Genomic DNA, 20557 nt, shown 5'->3' with positions numbered 1-20557 from the left:
TGATCTAAATGACTATCATCTCGTAGCACTCACTTCTGTCATCATGAAGTGCTTTGAGAGACTAGTCAAGGATCATATCACCTCTAGCCTACCTGTTACCCTAGACCCACTCCAATTTGCTTACTGCCCCAATTGTTCCACAGATGATGTATTCCCCATCACACTGCCCTATCCCATCTGGACAAGAGGAATATCTATGTAATAATTATGTTCATTGACTACAGCTCAGCATTCAACACCATAGTACCCCCAAATTCATCATTAAGCTTGAGACCCTGTGTCTCAACCCTGCCCTGTGCAACTGGGTCCTGGACTTTCTGACGGGATGCCCCCAGGTGGTGAGGGTAAGAAACAACATCCGCACCCAGCTGATTCTCAATACTGAGGCCACACAAGGGTGCATCCTCAGCCCTCTCCTGTACTCCCTGTTCACCCATGACTGCATGGCCATGCATGCCTCCACCTCAATCATCAAGTTTGCAGACGACACTACAGTGGTAGGCCTGATTACCAACAACGACGTTAACTTCTTGAGTGTAGGGGGCAGGATTTTTGTTTTTGGCAAAAAAAACATACCCATTTGAAACTGCCTATTTCTCAGGCCCAGAAACTAGAATATGCATATAATTGTCAGATTAGGATAGAAAATATTGGATAGAAAATATACTGTCAAAATATTGTCTGTGAGTATAACAGAACTGATATTGCAGGCGAAATCCTGAGGAAAATGAAACGAGGATGTGCTGTTTTTCATGAAAGCTCTCTGTTCCATTGGATGCCTTGCCTCCATTTAAAGGGATGGTGTCAACAGTCTTTAGACATAGTTTTAGGCTTTTATTTTGAAAAATGAGCGAGAAAGATAACATCGTGTCAGTGTTTGGTGTTCGCAGAGTTTTGCTTGCGCAACAGAGTGGGGCAGCCATGTACTCTCCCTCTCCTGACTGAAAAAGCGACAGTCCCAGTTGTTTATATATTTTAAAAACAACCTGAGGATTGATTTATATATTTTTTTTGACATGTTCCTGGTACATTACGGATACTATTTGGAATTTTCGTCTGCGATGTCATGACCGCTCGAGCCTGTGGATTTCTGAATATAACGCGCCAAACAAATGGAGGTATTTTAGATACAAAAATTATCTTTATTGAACAAAAGGAACATTTATTGTGTAAACTGGGAGTCTTGTGAGTGCAAACATCCGAAGATCGTCAAAGGTAAGCGATTTAATCTATTGCTTTTCAGACTTTCTCTCACAGACTTTCGTGACCAATCTACTTGGCTGCTAGCTGTTTGTAATATTTCGTCTACTGAGAGAGATGTTCTTACACAAACGCTTGTTATGCTTTCGCTGTGTTTTGCTATATTGCACTTGTGATTTCATGAAAATTAAACATTTTTAGTAATTTCATTTGAATTTGGCACGCTGCAATTCAGCGGGTGTTGATGAAAATGATCCCGCTAAAGGGATGGGTGCGTCAAGAAGTTAAACAGCTTCTATCTCAAGGCCATCAGACTGTTAAACAGCCATCACATAACATTGAGTGGCTGCTGCCAACACACTGTCACTGACACTGACTCAACTCTGATTCAAATCTCTAGCCACTTAATAATTCAAATGTGGATGTAATAAATGTATCACTAGTCACTTTAAACAATGCCACTTTAGATAATATTTACATACCCTACGTTACTCATCTCATATGTATATTCTGTACTCTATACCATCTACTGCATATTGCCTATGCCGTTCGGCCATCGCTCATCCATATATTTATATGTACATATTCTTATTCATTCCTTTACACTTGTGTGTATAAGGTAGTTGTGAAATTGTTAGATTACTTGTTAGATATTACTGCATGTTAGATATTGTTGCCAACAGACTGCATGGTCGGAACTAGAAGCACAAGCATTTCGCTACACTCGCATTAACATCTGCTAACCATGTGTATGTGACCAATACAATTTGATTTGATTTGATTTGATAATCACGTAGCCAGTTGTGAAGAGAAATTATCCTGTTAATTAAGCTCAATGTCGCGATTCAGAGAGGGCACTGGGCCAGATATGATGGGCCTTTTATTAGTGTATAGCAGAGAGTCAATCAGCTCTTTAAAATCCAGTTTCAACTGTTCAGAGCTGCCCTTCATAATGTCATTAAAACCCACATGGACTAGGATAGAATCAATGTCCATGTCATGACGTAGTCCATTCAGGAGCAGCTTAGTAATGTCATTTACTCGAGCTTCGGGGATAGGACATTGTTTTTGCATCAGGAACAGTCACATTCCTTACCATGGAGCTGCCCAGAATCATGGCTGGCGAGAAGGACGAGGAAATCTGCCCACTCCCACGCTTCCCAGGATTCGGAGAACTCTTTATGGACGGGCGAGAGGCAGGATAACCATTAATGTGGTGTGATGCTGAACTTCTGCCAATCAAAATCTAGTACTGAATTAAGCAGTGTTATGTCCTGAGGATAATCCTCAGGGGTCATCAGGGGTCATCATGGGTAATCAAGGGTCACCAGGGGTCACCATAGATTCTGCTTGTATGGAACTCCAGGTGTACATTATAATTGGCACGCTATACCCTTTATAGTGCACTAACCTTTGAGGGCTCTGGTGTGTGGTGCCCTTTACAGTGCACTACATTTGAGGGCTCTGGTGTGTGGTGCCCTTTACAGTGCACTACATTTGAGGGCTCAGGTGTGTGGTGCCCTTTACAGTGCGCTACATTTGAGGGCTCTGGTGTGTGGTGCCCTTTACAGTGCACTACATTTGAGGGCTCAGGTGTGTGGTGCCCTTTACAGTGCACTACATTTGAGGGCTCTGGTGTGTGGTGCCCTTTACAGTGCACTACATTTGAGGGCTCAGGTCTGCACTATAAAAGGAATAGGGTGTCATTCGGGATGTACACCTGGAGTTCCATACAAGCAGAATCTATGGTGACACCTGGTGACCCCTGATTACCCATGATGACCCCTGATCTGACCTGGAAACACAACGTGCCCCAGCTAAATGAAATAGGTTGTACACCTGGAGTTCCATACAAGCAGAATCTATGATGACCCCTGATGTTCGGGAGCTACCAGGGCTATCAGTTACTATCTGTTGACCTAGATCTGACCTGGAAACACAACGTGCCCCAGCTAAATGAAATAGGATAATGTTATCACCTTGATATTTGACTTCCACTCCATTAATATTTCAGCAGCTAAACAGAACTGAACTGAGGGTTGGTAACAGGATGATTAGTTGGCCATTTGAACTGAACTGCGTATACAGCACACTCCTTTTTCAATCTCCATCCGCTGGTGTTGTTGTTGCCAACAGACGTCAGGGATGAAGGGTTAAGGTCAATATCAAATCACATTTTATTGGTCACACACACAATTGTTATTGCGGGTGTAGCGAAATACTTGTGCTCCTAGCTCCAACAGTGCAGTAGTATATAACAATTCACAACAATACACACAAATCTAAGTAAAGAATGGAATTAAGAAATATATAAATATTAGGATGAGCAATGTCAGAGTGTGATGGCCTTGAGATAGAAGCTGTTTTTCAGTCCCAGCTTTGATGCACCTGTACTGACCTCGCCTTCTGGATGATAGCGGGGTGGATAGGCAGTGGCTCGGTGGTTGATGTCCTTGATGATCTTTCTGGCCTTCCTGTGACATCGGGTGCTGTAGGAGTCCTGGAGGGCAGGCAGTGTGCCCTGGTGACGCATTGGGCAGACTGAACCACCCCTCTGGAGAGCCTTGCGGTTGCGAAGGGTGCAGTTGTCGTATCAGGCGGTGATACAGCCTGACAGGACTCTCAATTGTGCATCTGTAAAAACTTCTGAGGGTCTTAGGGGCCAAGACAAATTTCTTCAGCATCCTGAGATGGACGAGTTGTGTAGGTGGACCATTTCAGTTTGTCAGTGATGTGTACGCTGAGGAACTTGAAGCTTTCCACCTTCTCCACTACGGTCCCGTTGATTTAGGTCATTTACCTTTGCATTCTTGGGTACAGAACATCGTGAAGCATGTGGGGATAGCAGACTGGGATAGGGAGAGATTGAATATGTCCGTAAACACTCCATGCCAGCTGGTCTGCACATGCTCTGAGGACGCGGTTAGGGATGCCGTTTGGGCTGGCAGCCTTGCAAGGGTTAACACGCTTAAATGTCATACTCACGTTAGCCAAGGAGAAGAAGAGCCCACTGTCCTTGGGAGCGGGCCACGTCAGGTGCACTGTCTTGTTCTCAAAGTGGGCGAAGAAGGTGTTTAGTTTGTCCTTAAGGACGGGAATAACTACGCTGTTTGTACTCAACCATATTCCCAGTCACCTTGCCATGGTTAAATGTATTGTTTTGCTCTTTCAGTTTTGCGTGAATGCTGCCATCTATACACTATCTATACATCTATACACAGTTTCTGGTTTGGGTAGGTTTTAATAGTCACCATGGGAACAACATCCCTATACACTTGCTAATGAACTCAGTCACTGTGTCAGTGTAAACGTCAATGTTATTCTCAGACGCTACCCGGAACATATCCCAGTCCGAGTAATTAAAACAATCTTGAAGCATGGATTCCAATTGGTCGTTGAATAGACCTTCTTGTTTTGGTACTGATTTGCCGTAGGGAGGGCGGGGGGGGCCTTGTATGCAACTCGAAATGGGGAGTAGCAGTGGTCTCGTGTTTTTCCTAAGCGAGTACTACAGTCAATGTGTTGGTAGAACTTTGGTAGCATTTTCCTTAAATTTGTTTTGTTAAAATCCCCAGCTACAATAATTGCGGCCTCAGGATATGTGGTTTCCAGTTTGCATAAAGTCCAGTGTAGCTCCTTGAGGGCCGTCGTGGCATGGGCTTCAGGGGGAATAGACACGGCTGTGACTTTAACCGAAGGGAAGTTATACGGTCAGTATTTGATTGTGAGGTATTCTAGAAAAGGACTTGAGTTTCTGTATGTTATCACAATAACATCATGAGTAGTTGATCATCAAACATATATCCCTGCCTTTCTTCATCCCGGAGAGTTCTTTATTCCTGTCCTGAACTGAGAACCCAGCTGGCTGTATGGACACTGAGAACCCAGCTGGCTGTATGGACAGGGACAGTATATCCTGAGAGAGCCATGATTCCATGAAACATAGTATAGCACAGTCCCTGATGTCTCGCTGGAAGGAGAAGGAGCAGCCTCTGGGATAAGTTCAATTGTTCTGGGGGCTACGAACGAAGGATCCATTTCAGGAAAGTCGTATTCCTGGTCGTAATGCTGGTGAGTTACCACCGCTCTGATATCCAAAAGTTATTTCCGGCTGTATGTAATAACACAAAATATGTTCTGGTCTAATAATGTAAGAAATAACACACAAAAACACTAAATACTGCAGAGTTGCTTAGGAGCCAGAAGCAGAGCTGCCATGTCTGTCGGTGCCACCTTGCCATCAAGTGGCAAACCATCTGATACTGACTGAGAAGAGGAGAAACAAAGGTCAAGGGTTACAACTTCCTGTGTTATTAACCTCCTACATTGCACTGTAGTTTTAGATGTCCCCCTACAAACCTCAGATTGTTGTCAAATATGTCAGGCTTACACATTGATTATAATCTGCAGAACTAATGCCAGAGAAGCTACCTGATGTCATCAGTTCTTATAGTCTACAGAGCTAATGCCAGAGAAGCTACCTGATGTCATCAGTTATCAGTTCTTATAGTCTACAGAGCTAATGCCAGAGAAGCTACCTGATGTCTTCAATTCTCATAGTCTACAGAGCTAATGCCAGATAAGCTACCTGATGTCATCAGTTCTTATAGTCTACAGAGCTAATGTCAGGGAAGCTACCTGATGTATTCAGTTCTCATAGTCTACAGAGCTAATGTCAGGGAAGCTACCTGATGTATTCAGTTCTCATAGTCTACAGAGCTAATGTCAGGGAAGCTACCTGATGTATTCAGTTCTCATAGTCTACAGAGCTAATGTCAGGGAAGCTACCTGATGTATTCAGTTCTCATAGTCTACAGAGCTAATGTCAGGGAAGCTACCTGATGTATTCAGTTCTCATAGTCTACAGAGCTAATGTCAGGGAAGCTACCTGATGTATTCAGTTCTCATAGTCTACAGAGCTAATGTCAGTTCTCATAGTCTACAGAGCTAATGCCATAGAAGCTACCTGATGTCATCAGTTCTCAGGGAAGTTAGTCCTCTGCATTAGTTACTTCCACATGCTGTACACATGGTGCAGCTGAGAGTTTTTCTTCCACAATACATAAGCATAATACTGTGACCAACCTGCAGGCAACACAACAGAAACCTACAGCATGCACATTTTCAGCCCACACTTTCAGCCCTTATCTTCAGCCCACACCTTCAGCCCTTATCTTCAGCCCACACTTTCAGCCCAGAACTTCAGCCCACTCCTTCAGCCCACATCTTCAGCCCTTATCTTCAGCCCACCTCTTCAGCCCACACTTTCAGCCCACCTCTTCAGCCCACACTTTCAGCCCACCTCTTCAGCCCACACCTTCAGCCCAGAGCTTCAGCCCACACCTTCAGACCACCTCTCCGCCCACACTTTCAGCCCACACCTTCACTGTACACCTTCAGCTCACACCTTCAGCCCACACCTTCAGCCCACACTTTCAGCCCAGACCTTCACCGCACACCTTCAGCCCACACCTTCAGCCCAGAACTTCAGCCCACACCTTCAGCCCACCTCTTCAGCCCACACCTTCAGCCCACACCTTCAGCCCACACCTTCACCGCAAACCTTCAGCCCACATCTTCACTGCACATCTTCACACACAGAGGCTGTCACCTCCACACACACAGAGGCTGTCACCTCCACACCTCCAGCATCCAACACTGACTGTATACATCTTACATCATCACACACTGTGCAGTAAAATGCTCTCCTTTTATCTCTCTCTCTCTCCCTCTCTCTCTCTCTCTCTCTCTCTCTCTCTCTCTCTCTGTCTCTCTCTCTCTCTCTCTCTCTCTGTCTCTCTCTGTCTCTCTCTCTCTCTCTCTCTCTCTGTCTCTCTCTGTCTCTCAGCTACTTGTCAGTATATTATGATCCCCTGTCCCTGTACTCCGATCACCTCCATACACACACATGTCTGTTATCCTCTTTAATCTGTCATGTCATACATACACAGAGCTGGTCTTGTAGATCCATTCAGTCTCTGTCCCAGTGTTATCCTGCTCCTGGTTGGCTGTTCTAGTGTCATGTCTGCCCCCCGAGCTCCTGGTTGGCTGTTCTAGTGTGTGTCTGCCCCCTGCTCCTGGTCTGGCTGTTCTAGTGTGTGCCCCCCCTGCTCCTGGTTGGCTGTTCTAGTGTGTGTGTCTGCCCCCTGCTCCTGGTTGGCTGTTCTAGTGTGTGTGTCTGCCCCCGCCTGCTCCTGGTTGGCTGTTCTAGTGTGTGTGTCTGACCCCTGCCTGCTCCTGGTTGGCTGTTCTAGTGTGTGTGTCTGCCCCCGCCTGCTCCTGGTTGGCTGTTCTAGTGTGTGTGTCTGTTCCCTGCCTGCTCCTGGTTGGCTGTTCTAGTGTGTGTGTCTGCCCCCCGTCTGCTCCTGGTTGGCTGTTCTAGTGTGTGTGTCTGCCCCCTGCTCCTGGTTGGCTGTTCTAGTGTGTGTGTCTGCCCCCGCCTGCTCCTGGTTGGCTGTTCTAGTGTGTGTGTCTGCCCCCGCCTGCTCCTGGTTGGCTGTTCTAGTGTGTGTGTCTGCCCCCGCCTGCTCCTGGTTGGCTGTTCTAGTGTGTGTGTCTGTCCCCCGCCTGGTCCTGGTTGGCTGCTCTAGTGCCTGTGTCTGAGTGCCTGTGTCTGTCCCCCTCTGCTCCTGGTTGGCTGCTCTAGTGCCTGTGTCCGCCCCACCCCTCCCCCTGATCCTGGTTGGCTGTTCTAGTGCCTGTGTCTTCCCCCTTCCCCCCTCCTGGTTGTGGTGCAGAGGGGCAGGGGGTGAGAAGATGCACCACTCAGGAAAGAGGCTGGATCCTGGTCTCTTTCTCTCTCATCACCCCTGTCTATGTTTGTTTTACTCTGGTTTAGGTCTGTACGTGTCTCTGTGTGTCTCTATGTGTCTCTATGTGTCTCTGTGTCTCTATGTCTCTGTGTCTCTGTGTGTCTCTATGTGTCTCTATGTGTCTCTGTGTCTCTATGTGTCTCTATGTGTCTCTGTGTCTCTATGTGTCTCTGGGTGTCTCTGTGTGTCTCTGTGTGTCTCTGTGTCTCTGTGTCTCTGTGTCTCTATGTGTCTCTATGTGTCTCTGTGTCTCTGTGTCCTCTGTGTGTCTCTGTGTCTCTATGTGTCTCTGTGTGTCTCTGTGTGTCTCTATGTGTCTCTGTGTCTCTATGTGTCTCTGTGTCTCTGTGTGTCTCTATGTGTCTCTGTGTCTCTGTGTCTCTATGTGTCTCTATGTGTCTCTGTGTGTCTCTGTGTGTCTCTATGTGTGTCTCTGTGTCTCTATGTGTCTCTGTGTGTCTCTGTGTGTCTCTATGTGTCTCTGTGTCTCTGTGTCTCTGTCTCTATGTGTCTCTGTGTGTCTCTATGTGTCTCTGTGTGTCTCTATGTGTCTCTGTGTCTCTGTGTCTCTGTGTCTCTGTGTGTCTCTATGTGTCTCTGTGTGTCTCTATGTGTCTCTGTGTGTCTCTGTGTCTCTATGTGTCTCTGAGTATCTCTGTGTGTCTCTATGTGTCTCTGAGTGTCTCTATGTGTCTCTATGTGTCTCTGACTGTCTCTGAGTGTCTCTATGTGTCTCTATGTGTCTCTGACTGTCTCTATGTGTCTCTATGTGTTTCTATGTGTCTCTATGTGTCTCTATGTGTCTCTGAGTGTCTCTGAGTGTCTCTATGTGTCTCTATGTGTCTCTGAGTGTCTCTATGTGTCTCTATGTGTCTCTATGTGTCTCTGAGTGTCTCTGTGTGTCTCTATGTGTCTCTATGTGTCTCTATGTGTCTCTGAGTGTCTCTATGTGTCTCTATGTGTCTCTGACTGTCTCTATGTGTCTCTATGTGTCTTCTGTGTGTCTCTGTGTGTCTCTATGTGTCTCTGTGTCTCTGTGAGTGTGTGTCTCTATGTGTCTCTATGTGTCTCTGTGTGTCTCTATGTGTCTCTCTATGTGTCTCTGTGTGTCTCTATGTGTCTCTGTGTGTCTCTATGTGTCTCTGTGTGTCTCTGTGTGTCTCTATGTGTCTCTGTGTCTCTGTGTCTCTGTGTGTCTCTATGTGTCTCTGTGTGTCTCTATGTGTATCTATGTGTCTCTGTGTGTTTCTATGTGTCTCTGTGTGTCTCTGTGTCTCTCTGTGTCTCTGTGTTTCTGTCTCTGTGTGTCTCTATGTGTCTCTGATGTGTCTCTATGTGTCTGTGTGTCTCTGAGTGTCTCTATGTCTCTCTATGTGTCTCTGAGTGTTTCTGTGTCTCTATGTGTCTCTGAGTGTCTCTGTGTGTCTCTATGTGTCTCTGAGTGTCTCTGTGTGTCTCTATGTGTATCTGTGTGTCTCTATGTGTCTCTATGTGTCTCTGAGTGTCTCTATGTGTCTCTGCGTGTTTCTATGTGTCTCTGAGTGTCTCTACGTGTTTCTATGTGTCTCTGAGTGTCTCTGAGTGTCTCTATGTGTCTCTGAGTATGGTTTGAACCAGATGATTGTGTAATAAAAAGAAGACCAGACGAGGGGATACGAGGATACATACGAGGGGATACATACGAGGGGATACATACGAGGGGATACATACGAGGGGATACATACGAGGGGATACAGAATAGGGGATACAGACGAGGGGATACAGACGAGGGATACAGACGAGGGGATACAGACGAGGGGATACAGACGAGGGATACAGAAGAGGGGATACAGAATAGGGGATACAGATGAGGGGATACAGATGAGGGGATACAGACGAGGGGATACAGACGAGGGATACAGAAGAGGGGATACAGATGAGGGATACAGATGAGGGATACAGAAGAGGGGATACAGAAGAGGGGATACAGCTGATCTGACTGAGGTCTGAATGCTCTCCATGTGATTTGATTTCAAAACTTTCCCTCTCAACGTAGACGAGTGAAGAATGAATACGGTTTCATTCTTATCAATCAGCCAATCAGGAGCTTTTGACAAGATCACGAGAGGACAATGGTTCCTTAGACAATGGCCACTGTCATTGTTATCAGATGGACCTCTGAAGTTTAGTTAGCTATTTATTCCATCTCCTTGAACAGATTAAGCAACACGCGTCACATCATGCATGTATGCAACAGGAACACATCGAAGAGAGGTCAGCGCTCCTCGGGGACATTGTGCCATTCCTTCTGACTGGACACGTTCCAGTTTCAAATAGCAGCCATGTTGAGAAGAACGAAGCCAGGAAGTTCTCTCAAACATCAGAGGTTAATCAGTTCTTTAACAAGCATCCCACAGCTGTGAGAGTAATTCTACCGTGCTACTAAATGGTCAAGAGTAGTGCACTATATATAGTGAATTAGGGTGCAACTTGGGACGCACCCTGTGTCTATGGTGAGAGTAGTGCACTATATATAGGGAATTAGAGTGTAATTTGGGATATAGCCTGTGTCTATGGTAAGACTAGTGCACTATATATAGGGAATTAGGGTGCAATTTGGGACGCACACTACGTCTATGGTAAGAGTAGTGCACTATATATAGGGAATTAGGGTGAAATTTGGGACGCAACCTGTGTCTCTTAAGGTTGCATTACTGCTGCATCTGCTAAAAAACTCTCGAAGGCCAATTTTCATCTCGCTGAGTCGCGCTCTCTGTATCGTAACCACGTTAACTTAACACCTAGCAACCTCGTCGAGAGGTCCAGATCCCTTTGAGTAACAGCTTAATGTTTAATCAATAGACACGGGTAACATTTTACTCACCACGAACAGGTATATAATGCCTTTCTACGATTTGTTCTAAGCTCGTATGCCAATATTATAATGCATTAGTAGCATCTTATAAGGCCCCTCTAGACGGTTAAACAGCTCCTTTGTGATCTGACCCCTGACGCTGCTCGTGATGGGATCTGACTGCATTTGTGTCCGTCACACTCCACCTAGAGTCTACAACGTTGTATTACACAGACTACACAAGCAGGTCCAATATACGGTGTACATAACATCACACAGACTACGGTGTACATAACATCATACAGACTACGGTGTACATAACATCACACAGACTACGCATACAGACTACGGTGTACATAACATCATACAGACTACGCAAGCAGGTCCAATACACGTTGTATTACACAGACTACACAAGCAGGTCCAATACACATTGTATTACACAGACTACACAAGCAGGTCCAATACACATTGTATTACACAGACTACGCAAGCAGGTCCAATACACGTACACAAGCAGGTCCAATACACATTGTATTACACAGACTACACAAGCAGGTCCAATACACATTGTATTACACAGACTACACAAGCAGGTCCAATACACGTTGTATTACACAGACTACACAAGCAGGTCCAATACACATTGTATTACACAGACTACACAAGCAGGTCCAATGTAGGTTGTACATAACATCATACAGCGTGTTCAAACACAAAAACCAAACTGCTATTAAGGTATTTTTTTTTAAAGCAGCAAGAATACTCATCATATTCACAAACTCCCCCCCTCTCAACCCAACCACATAAAGAGATTTTTTTGACCTATCAAAACACAGCAAAAGTGAGAAGTTATGATTAATATTCCTACAGTACCTCTTCAACTGTTTCCTCTTTCCCCCCCAAAAAAAAATAAATCAGGTACTTGGCTGTCTTGAGACATGAGGTGGAGTGAAGTAAAATGAGGGAACCAAAACCCATCAGAGGATCCTTATATCTCTACACCCAGGCCTCTATCAACTACTGTATGAGTGATAGCAGCAGGGAGCCTACAATATGGGTCCACAGGTTAGTCACATGCCATTGACATAGGTAATCTCGAGGGTGAGCCTGGACAGAGAGACAGAGAGACAGAGAGAGAGAGAGAGACTTAGAGAGAGAGAGAGAGAGAGAGAGGGGAGAGACTGAGAGAGAGAGAGACAGAGAGAAAGAGAGCAGAGAGAGAGAGAGAGAGAGAGAGAGAGAGAGAGAGAGAGAGAGCGAGAGAGAGAGAGAGAGAGACAGAGAGAGAGAGAGAGAGACAGAGAGACAGAGAGACAGAGAGAGAGAGACAGAGAGACAGAGAGACAGAGAGACAGAGACAGAGAGAGAGAGACAGAGAGAGAGAGACAGAGGGAGAGACTGAGAGAGAGAGAGAGAGACAGAGAGAAAGAGAGACTGAGAGACAGAGAGAGAGAGACAGAGAGACAGAGAGAGAGAGACAGAGAGACAGAGAGACAGAGAGAGCAGAGAGAGAGACAGAGAGACAGAGAGACAGAGAGAGAGAGACAGAGAGACAGAGAGACAGAGAGAGAGACAGAGAGAGAGAGAGACAGAGAGACAGAGAGAGAGAGACAGAGAGAGAGAGAGAGAGAAAGACTGAGAGATCCATGAAGCTGTTGTGTCAATGGAGGGGTGTCTGGGTATTAAGGGTCATTCTGTATATAGCCATTTGAATCATCTGGTGGTGGGAGCTATTGAAGTGATAATGCCTGAGAAGCCGGTGTTTGGAGGATGTATTGGGCACGGGTGTTGTTAGGTCCGAGACGAAATCGAAACTGTGCCAATATATTCTCCAAACACGCCGGCTTCAAGGGCACTTTTAGACAATGGGTTACCAACATATTAAAATAATGATTGACATATTTTAATTTAAAAAATTAAAAAATGAATTTTGATAAATGTATTCGTACTGTTTCATCCTTCCACAAGATATAGTCCCGACACAAATCTAGGGTTGCTAGCCAAGCCGGCTGGTTGTTTCGTTCTATCGAAAATGTGCTCTCTCATCAGGACACTGTTGTTCAGAGGAGCTATATAAATAAATACATAAATAAATTTGAGTTGATTTGATTTGATATCGATTCGGTTTCCAGAGATGAGACACAGTTGTTCGTTCTAAAACGTTCCATTGCCATACTGGCTGGCAACATTCTTATCCCTTGCTAGCTAGCTAGCCAACTACGGCAGACTTTCAGTCACGTTAAAAAAGAGCAGCTAAAATAACAGCAAAGTAGCTGCATTTGCATTTGTTAAAGCTGTTTTCTAGTGACATTTACTTGGATACATCCATAACAATGAGCTAACGAGGCGTGATTTCACCTGGCATAGAAAATGTGCTCTCTCATCAGGACACTGTTGTTCAGAGGAGCTAGCCAACAACACAGCTAACACATTCACTTCAATTGACATTTCTTTGTATGTATCCATAAAAATTATGCCTGCTGATTCATGATTCCGACTGGCTGATTAAAGCTGTCTGCCTCTCTCTCTCTCGTCCCGACTCTCGACATGTTCATTACTATGGGTCAGCTGGAGATCGAATTTCAATATTGAAACAATGTTGCAAATGTCGGAGAGACAGAGAGTAAGGTTTATTACAAATCTCTGCTGTTGAAAACCAAATGTTAGTCTAAAAGAAATGTGAGATAATGTCTAGACGCTTTTTTATAGTGGAGATCAAGTTTATAAATTACCTGGCTGGGCTGATGAGACAGTGTATTGCATAGTTATTGATCAATAGTTATTGATCTCATAGTTATTGATCCATAGTTACTGATCCATAGTTATTGATCTATAGTTATTGATCTCATAGTTATTGATCCATAGTTATTGATCTCATAGTTATTGATCCATAGTTACTGATCCATAGTTATTGATCCATATTTATTGATCCCATAGCTATTGATCCCATAGTTATTGATCCATAGTTATTAATCCCATAGTTATTAATCCGATAATTATTGATCCATCATTATTAATCCCATAGTTATTGATCCCATAGTTATTGATCCATAGTTATTAATCCCATAGTTATTGATCGATAGTCATTAATCCCATAGTTATTGATCCCATAGTTATTGATCCATAGTTATTAATCCTATAGTTATTGATCCATAGTCATTCATCCCATATTTATTGATCCATAATTATTAATCCCATAGTTATTGATCCATAGTCATTAATCCCATAGTTATAGATTCATAGGACACCTACACCACCTGATGTTACAGGAAGGCCATAAAGATCATCAAGGACATCAACCACCCAGCCACTGCCTGTTCACCCCGCTATCATCCAGAAGGCGAGGTCAGTACAGGTGCATCAAAGCTGGGACCGAGAGACTGAAAAACAGCTTCTATCTCAAGGCCATCAGACTGTTAAACAGCCACCACTAACATTGAGTGGCTGCTGCCAACACACTGACACTGACACTGATTCAACTCCAGCCACTTTAATAATGGGAATTGATGGGAAATGATGTAAATATATCACTAGCCACTTTAAACAATGCTACCTTATATAATGTTACTTACCCTACATTATTCATCTCATATGCATACGTGTATACTGTACTCTATATCATCGACTGCATCCTTATGTAATACATGTATCACTAGCCACTTTAACTATGCCACTTTGTTTACATACTCATCTCATATGTATATACTGTACTCGATACCATCTACTGTATCTTGCCTATGCTGCTCTGTACCATCACTCATTCATATATCCTTATGTACATATTCTTTATCCCCTTACACTGTGTATAAGACAGTAGTTTTGGAATTGTTAGTTAGATTACTTGTTGGTTATTACTGCATTGTCGGAACTAGAAGCACAAGCATTTCGCTACACTCGCATTAACATCTGCTAAGAATGTGTATGTGACAAATAAAATTTGATTTGATTTGATTTGGGTTATTGGGGAAAAACGTCTCTGAGCTGTCATACATAAACACACCGAAACCAATAGTGGGAATGATTAATAATTATTATCAATAATTATTAGGTAATCCTCGGATTAAACCTAATCTAAGGTTACAATACTCACCCTCCCATTATGGCCACCACAGTGTTAGCCGTAAACTCCCAGGTTCTGTGGGGCCCACTCTACACCACTATTCCCTTGCTCTGAACCCTCAAGTGGAAAAGGAGGTGTCTACACTCTTAACCTCAACACAAGGCCTACATTATATTTCAAAACAAATCTATGGGGACCATGAGGCCCTTTGCTCCATAGAAATATAATCTCTAGAAAGGGCTTGGAACCTTTAACCCTGGCAATTTGACTGATAAACTGAATTGATTCTATTTCTATGCTTTGCTCCACTAGGAATACGTCAAGTCTACTGTGACCAGACACATATCCAACCCCCTCTCTCTCTCTCTCTCTCTCTCTCTCTCTCTCTCTCTCTCTCTCTCTCTCTCTCCCTCTCTCTCTCTCTCTCTCTCTCTCTCTCTCCTCTCTCTCTCTCTCTCTCTCTCTCTCTCTCTCTCTCTCTCTCTCTCTCTCTCTCTCTCTCTCTCTCTCCTCCCCTCCTCCCCTCCCTCCCCTGTTTAAATTGACCAGATGGTGACATTTGAAATGACTCATCTCTTTTTAGAACATTCTCTCTCTGGATCTATCCAATATAATGTACCAGGTTCACCACCAGGACACATGGTGCGTGGAGAGGTGTTAATATCAAGCCAACCGTTTCTCTGCTTAAACTGCTATGATTCATCCTAACAGTTCATCCATTCCAGGCTCACTACCACAGCTCTTCCAGTTCCAACCTGTTGCCTCATTCAATCCAAAGACAACTTCCACACTGAATGGACAATGAAGTTGTTGAAAGGACTTTTTGTTGTTGTTGTACTTTACCCGTTTTCCGATCATGTCTCATCGCTGCTGCAACTCCCCAACAGGCTCGGGACGCAAAGATCGAGTCATGCGTCCTCCGAAACATGACCCGCCAAACTGCGCTTCTTAACACCCGCACTCTTAACTTCTCTAGGGTAGGGGGCAGCATTGGGAATTTTGGATGAAAAGCGTGCCCAAATTCAACTGCCAGCTACTCAGCCATAAAAGCTATAATATGCATATAATTAGTAGAGTTAGTAGATTAGTAAACTCTGAAGTTTCTAGAACTGTTTGAATGATGTTTGTGAGTATAACAGAACTCATAGGGCAGCAAAAACCTCCAACCAGGAAGTGGGAAATCTGAGGTTTGTAGTTTTTCAACTCTTTGCCTATCGAATATACAGTGTCTATGGGGTCATATTGCACTTCCTAAGGCTTTTACTAGATGTCAACAGTCTTTAGAGCTTTGTTTGAGGCTTCTACTGTGAAGTGGGGGTGAATGAGAGGGGAATGAGTCAGAGGTCTGCCAGAGAGTCATGAGCTGACCACGCGCGTTCAAGTGAGAGTTAGCTTGCGTTCCATTGCAATTCTAAAGACAAAGGAATTCTCTGGTTGGAACATTATTGAAGATTTATTTTAAAAACATCCTAAAGATTGAATCTTTACATCGTTTGACATGTTTCTACGGACTGTAACGGAAACTTTTGACTTTTTGTCTGCACCTAGTGAACACGCCTCATGAATTTTGATTACTGGGCTAAACTCGCAAACAAAAAGGAGATATTTGGACATAACTGATGGACTTTATCGAACAAATCAAACATTTATTGTGGAACTGGGATTCCTGGGAGTGCATTCTGATGAAGCTCATCAAAGGTAAGTGAATATTTATAATGCTATTTCTGACTTCTGTTGACTACACAACATGGCGGATATCTGTTTGGGTTGTTTTGGTCTTTGAGCGCTGTACTCAGATTATTGCATGGTGTGCTTTTTTCATAAAGTTTTTTTGAAATCTGACACAGCGGTTGCATTAAGGAGAAGTGGATCTAAAATTCCATGCATAACACTTGTATCTTTTAGCAATGATTATTATGAGTATTTCTGTAAATTGATGTGGCTCTCTGCAAAATCACCGGATGTTTTGGAACTACTGAAAATAACGCGCCAATGTAAACTGAGATTTTTGGATATAAATATGAACTTTACCAAACAAGACATACATGTATTGTGTAACATGAAGTCCTATGAGTGTCATCTGATGAAGATCATCAAAGATTAGTGATTAATTTTATCTCTATTTCTGCTTTTTATGACTCCTCTCTTTGGCTGGAAAAATGGCTGTGTTTTTCTGTGACTTGGCTCTGACCTAACATGATCGTTTGGTGTGCTTTCGTCATAAAGCCTTTTTGAAATCGGACACTGTGGCTGGATTTACAACAAGTGTATCTTTAAAATGGTGTAAAATACTAGGAATTTTAATTATGGGATTTCTGTTGTTTTAAATTTGCCGCCCTGCAGTTTCACTGGCTGGTGACGAGGTGGGACGCTAGTTCAACTGACGACTGAGGCCAGTCGCTAGAGAGCGATGAGCCAAGTAAAGCACCACTGGCCAAACCCTCCCCTGACCATTTTGCACTCCTGATCACAGCTGGTTGTGATACAGCCCGGGATCGATCATGGGTTTGTAGTGACACCTCTAGCACTTCAATGCAGTGCCTTAGACCGCTGCGACACTCAGGAGGCCTAAAACAGGAACTTTTAGACTTTTACTGAAGTAGTATTTTACTTGAATCATTTTCTATTAAGGTATCTTTACTTATACTCAAAAATGACAATTTAGTACTTTCTCCAAGACTAGTGACAAGAGATTACTGAAGAGGCTTGTGTGACAGACAGACAGACAGACAACTTTACTCTCCTTTTCTCCCCTTTCTTTCCAAGCTGTGTCTTGACAACACAGGAAGTGATGCTGCATATTGACAATACAGGAAGTGATGCTGCATCTTGACAACACAGGAAGTGATGCTGCATATGGACAACACAGAAAGTGATGCTGCATCTTGACAACACAGGGAGTGATGCTGCATCTTGACAACACAGGAAGTGATGCTGCATCTTGACAACACAAGAAGTGATGCTGCATCTTGACAACACAGGAAGTGATGCTGCATATTGACAACACAGGAAGTGATGCTGCATCTTGACAACACAGGAGGTGATGCTGCATCTTGACAACACAGGGAGTGATGCCGCATCTTGACAACACAGGGAGTGATGCTGCATCTTGACAACACAGGAAGTGATGCTGCATCTTGACAACACAGGAAGTGATGCTGCATCTTGACAACACAGGAAGTGATGCTGCATCTTGACAACACAGGAGGTGATGCTGCATCTTGACAACACAGGAAGTGATGCTGCATCTTGACAACACAGGGAGTGAAGCTGCATCTTAACAACACAGGAAGTGATGCTGCATCTTGACAACATAGGGAGTGATGCTGCATCTTGACAACACAGGAAGTGATGCTGCATCTTGATAACACAGGAAGTGATGCTGCATCTTGACAACACAGGAAGTGATGCTGCATCTTGACAACACAGGGGTGAAAGCTGCATCTTAACAACACAGGGAGTGATGCTGCATCTTGACAACACAGGGAGTGATGCTGCATCTTGACAACACAGGGAGTGATGCTGCATCTTGACAACACAGGGAGTGATGCTGCATCTTGACAACACAGGGAGTGATGCTGCATCTTGACAACACAGGGAGTGATGCTGCATCTTGACAACACAGGAAGTGAAAAAAGCCACTGTACATTTGAAGTTGACTGTTATTAGGAGTAGGCTGGCTTGCTGGGTTCTCCATATTACGCCACACGTTATGTTTTTTTCCGGCAGGATTTCGCATTCTTCGGAATTCTGATCAGTTTTAATGTAATTACTCTAAAAATTGAAAAGTGAGATGTAATTTTGCATTGGGACTTTTAATGCGTATTCTAATGCAAATCCATTACGTTTTTTTCTACCTACCCTTTAAGCAAATTAATTCTTGCACAGACGTAAATGCTCTGCTTAAAAAAAAAAGATAAATGTGTTTATTTAATAACACGTTATGTAAACAGATCACAAAATTCCAATTATCTAACCGGTAGTGGCGTTTTGACATCTGATGTGTTGTTGGCTACTGGGCTAGGTGTTAATAACACATGGTCTGGGACTGGAGAGGCACACGGCCCACTCAGTTGAGTTATTGACACAGCATTGTTCTGTTCAATGTTCTCTACCTATATAGAAATCTAAATGTCCCAATTCATGTTCAAAAGAATACAAGAAAAACAATAAATGTTGCTGACACTATTCAAACCAATGAAGGTTCAGAACTTTAAAGCCTACTGTGTCAGAATGGTCTTTTTGCAGATAGAACCTTATAGTCACCAGCTCTTGATTTGCATGTTGATTTTTTTTAAACCCATAATTCAAAGATATAGAACATGGCCATCAGTGCATGAAACCTCTGTCAGCTACCTTCCTCCTGACTCCTGTGTTTCACAACATTCACATAGTCCTACACAACAGGAATGTGCTATTCCTCATTTGCATAACATTTTCAAGAAATAACTGAACTGTGTTTTTTCCCCACTGAAACTGCAAGAAGAATATGCAGGAATTAAGCAGATTAGGGTGGTGCATCTTTCACCAAGTAATAGTCTAAGACACATAGATATTCTATGTTTTATCTATTATATACTGTACATTCTGTTCTATCATTTTTTTTTTTTTTTAACCTTTATTTAACCTGGCAAGTCAGTTAAGAACAAATTCTTATTTTCAATGACAGCCTACCAGGGAACAGTGGGTTAAATGCCTGTTCAGGGGCAGAATGACAGATTTGTACCTTGTCAGCTCAGGGGTTTGAACTTTCAACCTTCAGGTTACTAGTCCAATGCTCTAACTACTAGGCTACCCTGCCGCCCGATCATTCTACCTTTCCTTTCTAGATCTTCTATTTCTATCACAGGAGGCTGCTGAGGGGAGGACAACTCATAATAACGGCCTGGAACGGAGCGAATATAGACCAGGTGGTAACCAGGTGGAAACTAGGTGGAAACCAAGTGGTAACCAGGTGGAAACTAGGTGGAAATCAAGTGGTAACCAGGTGGAAACTAGGTGGAAACCAAGTGGTAACCAGGTGGAAACTAGGTGGAAACCAAGTGGTAACCGAGTGGAAACCAAGTGGTAACCAGGTGGAAACTAGGTGGAAACCAAGTGTTAACCAGGTGGAAAATAGGTGGAAACCAAGTGGTAACTGGGTGGAAACTAGGTGGAAACCAAGTGGTAACCAGATGGAAACTAGGTGGAAACCAAGTGGTAACCGGGTGGTAACCAGGTGATGATTTAGATACCATTCCACTCATACCACAAACCCATCCTCTCCAATTAAGGTGCCGCCAACCTCCTGTGATTTCTATGGTTCTAGATCTCAGAACATGTCAGATAGATCCTCTGTTCTGTAGCGGTGATGCCGGTGTGATTGGCGTACAGTTGGCGTACTGTGCATATAGTGATACAGCACAGTTAATCCTCTCGTTCAGTTATAGGGATCAACGAGGATCACAGAATCACTGGTGCAGCAAGGTTACAGCATATTTCACTCCATCACAGAGAGACTGCCTCTGGGTCCACGGAAATATCCAAGCGTAGAATATGGATCGAGTCTGGCTTGAATCTCACCGTTTTGTGGAAAACTAACGATAAGCAAAAACGACAACAATTCTATATTTACTTTTAAAGAACCATCTAGCAAAAATGAAAATCACT

The 20557-nt window shown here is 43.7% G+C and overlaps 1 protein-coding gene across 1 annotated transcript in view; it reads right to left on the bottom strand.

Moving 5' to 3' along the window:
• LOC112222410 (AMP deaminase 2) overlaps window positions 1-20557 on the bottom strand; it is a 56588-nt gene that overhangs the window by 35377 nt on the left and 654 nt on the right. The window lies entirely within an intron of this gene.

The sequence above is a fragment of the Oncorhynchus tshawytscha genome, linkage group LG22 (assembly GCF_018296145.1).
Source record: "Oncorhynchus tshawytscha isolate Ot180627B linkage group LG22, Otsh_v2.0, whole genome shotgun sequence".
Lineage (NCBI taxonomy): Eukaryota > Metazoa > Chordata > Actinopteri > Salmoniformes > Salmonidae > Oncorhynchus > Oncorhynchus tshawytscha.
The sequence above is the reverse complement of the archived record's forward strand: the minus strand, read 5'-3'. Positions and strand labels throughout refer to the sequence as shown.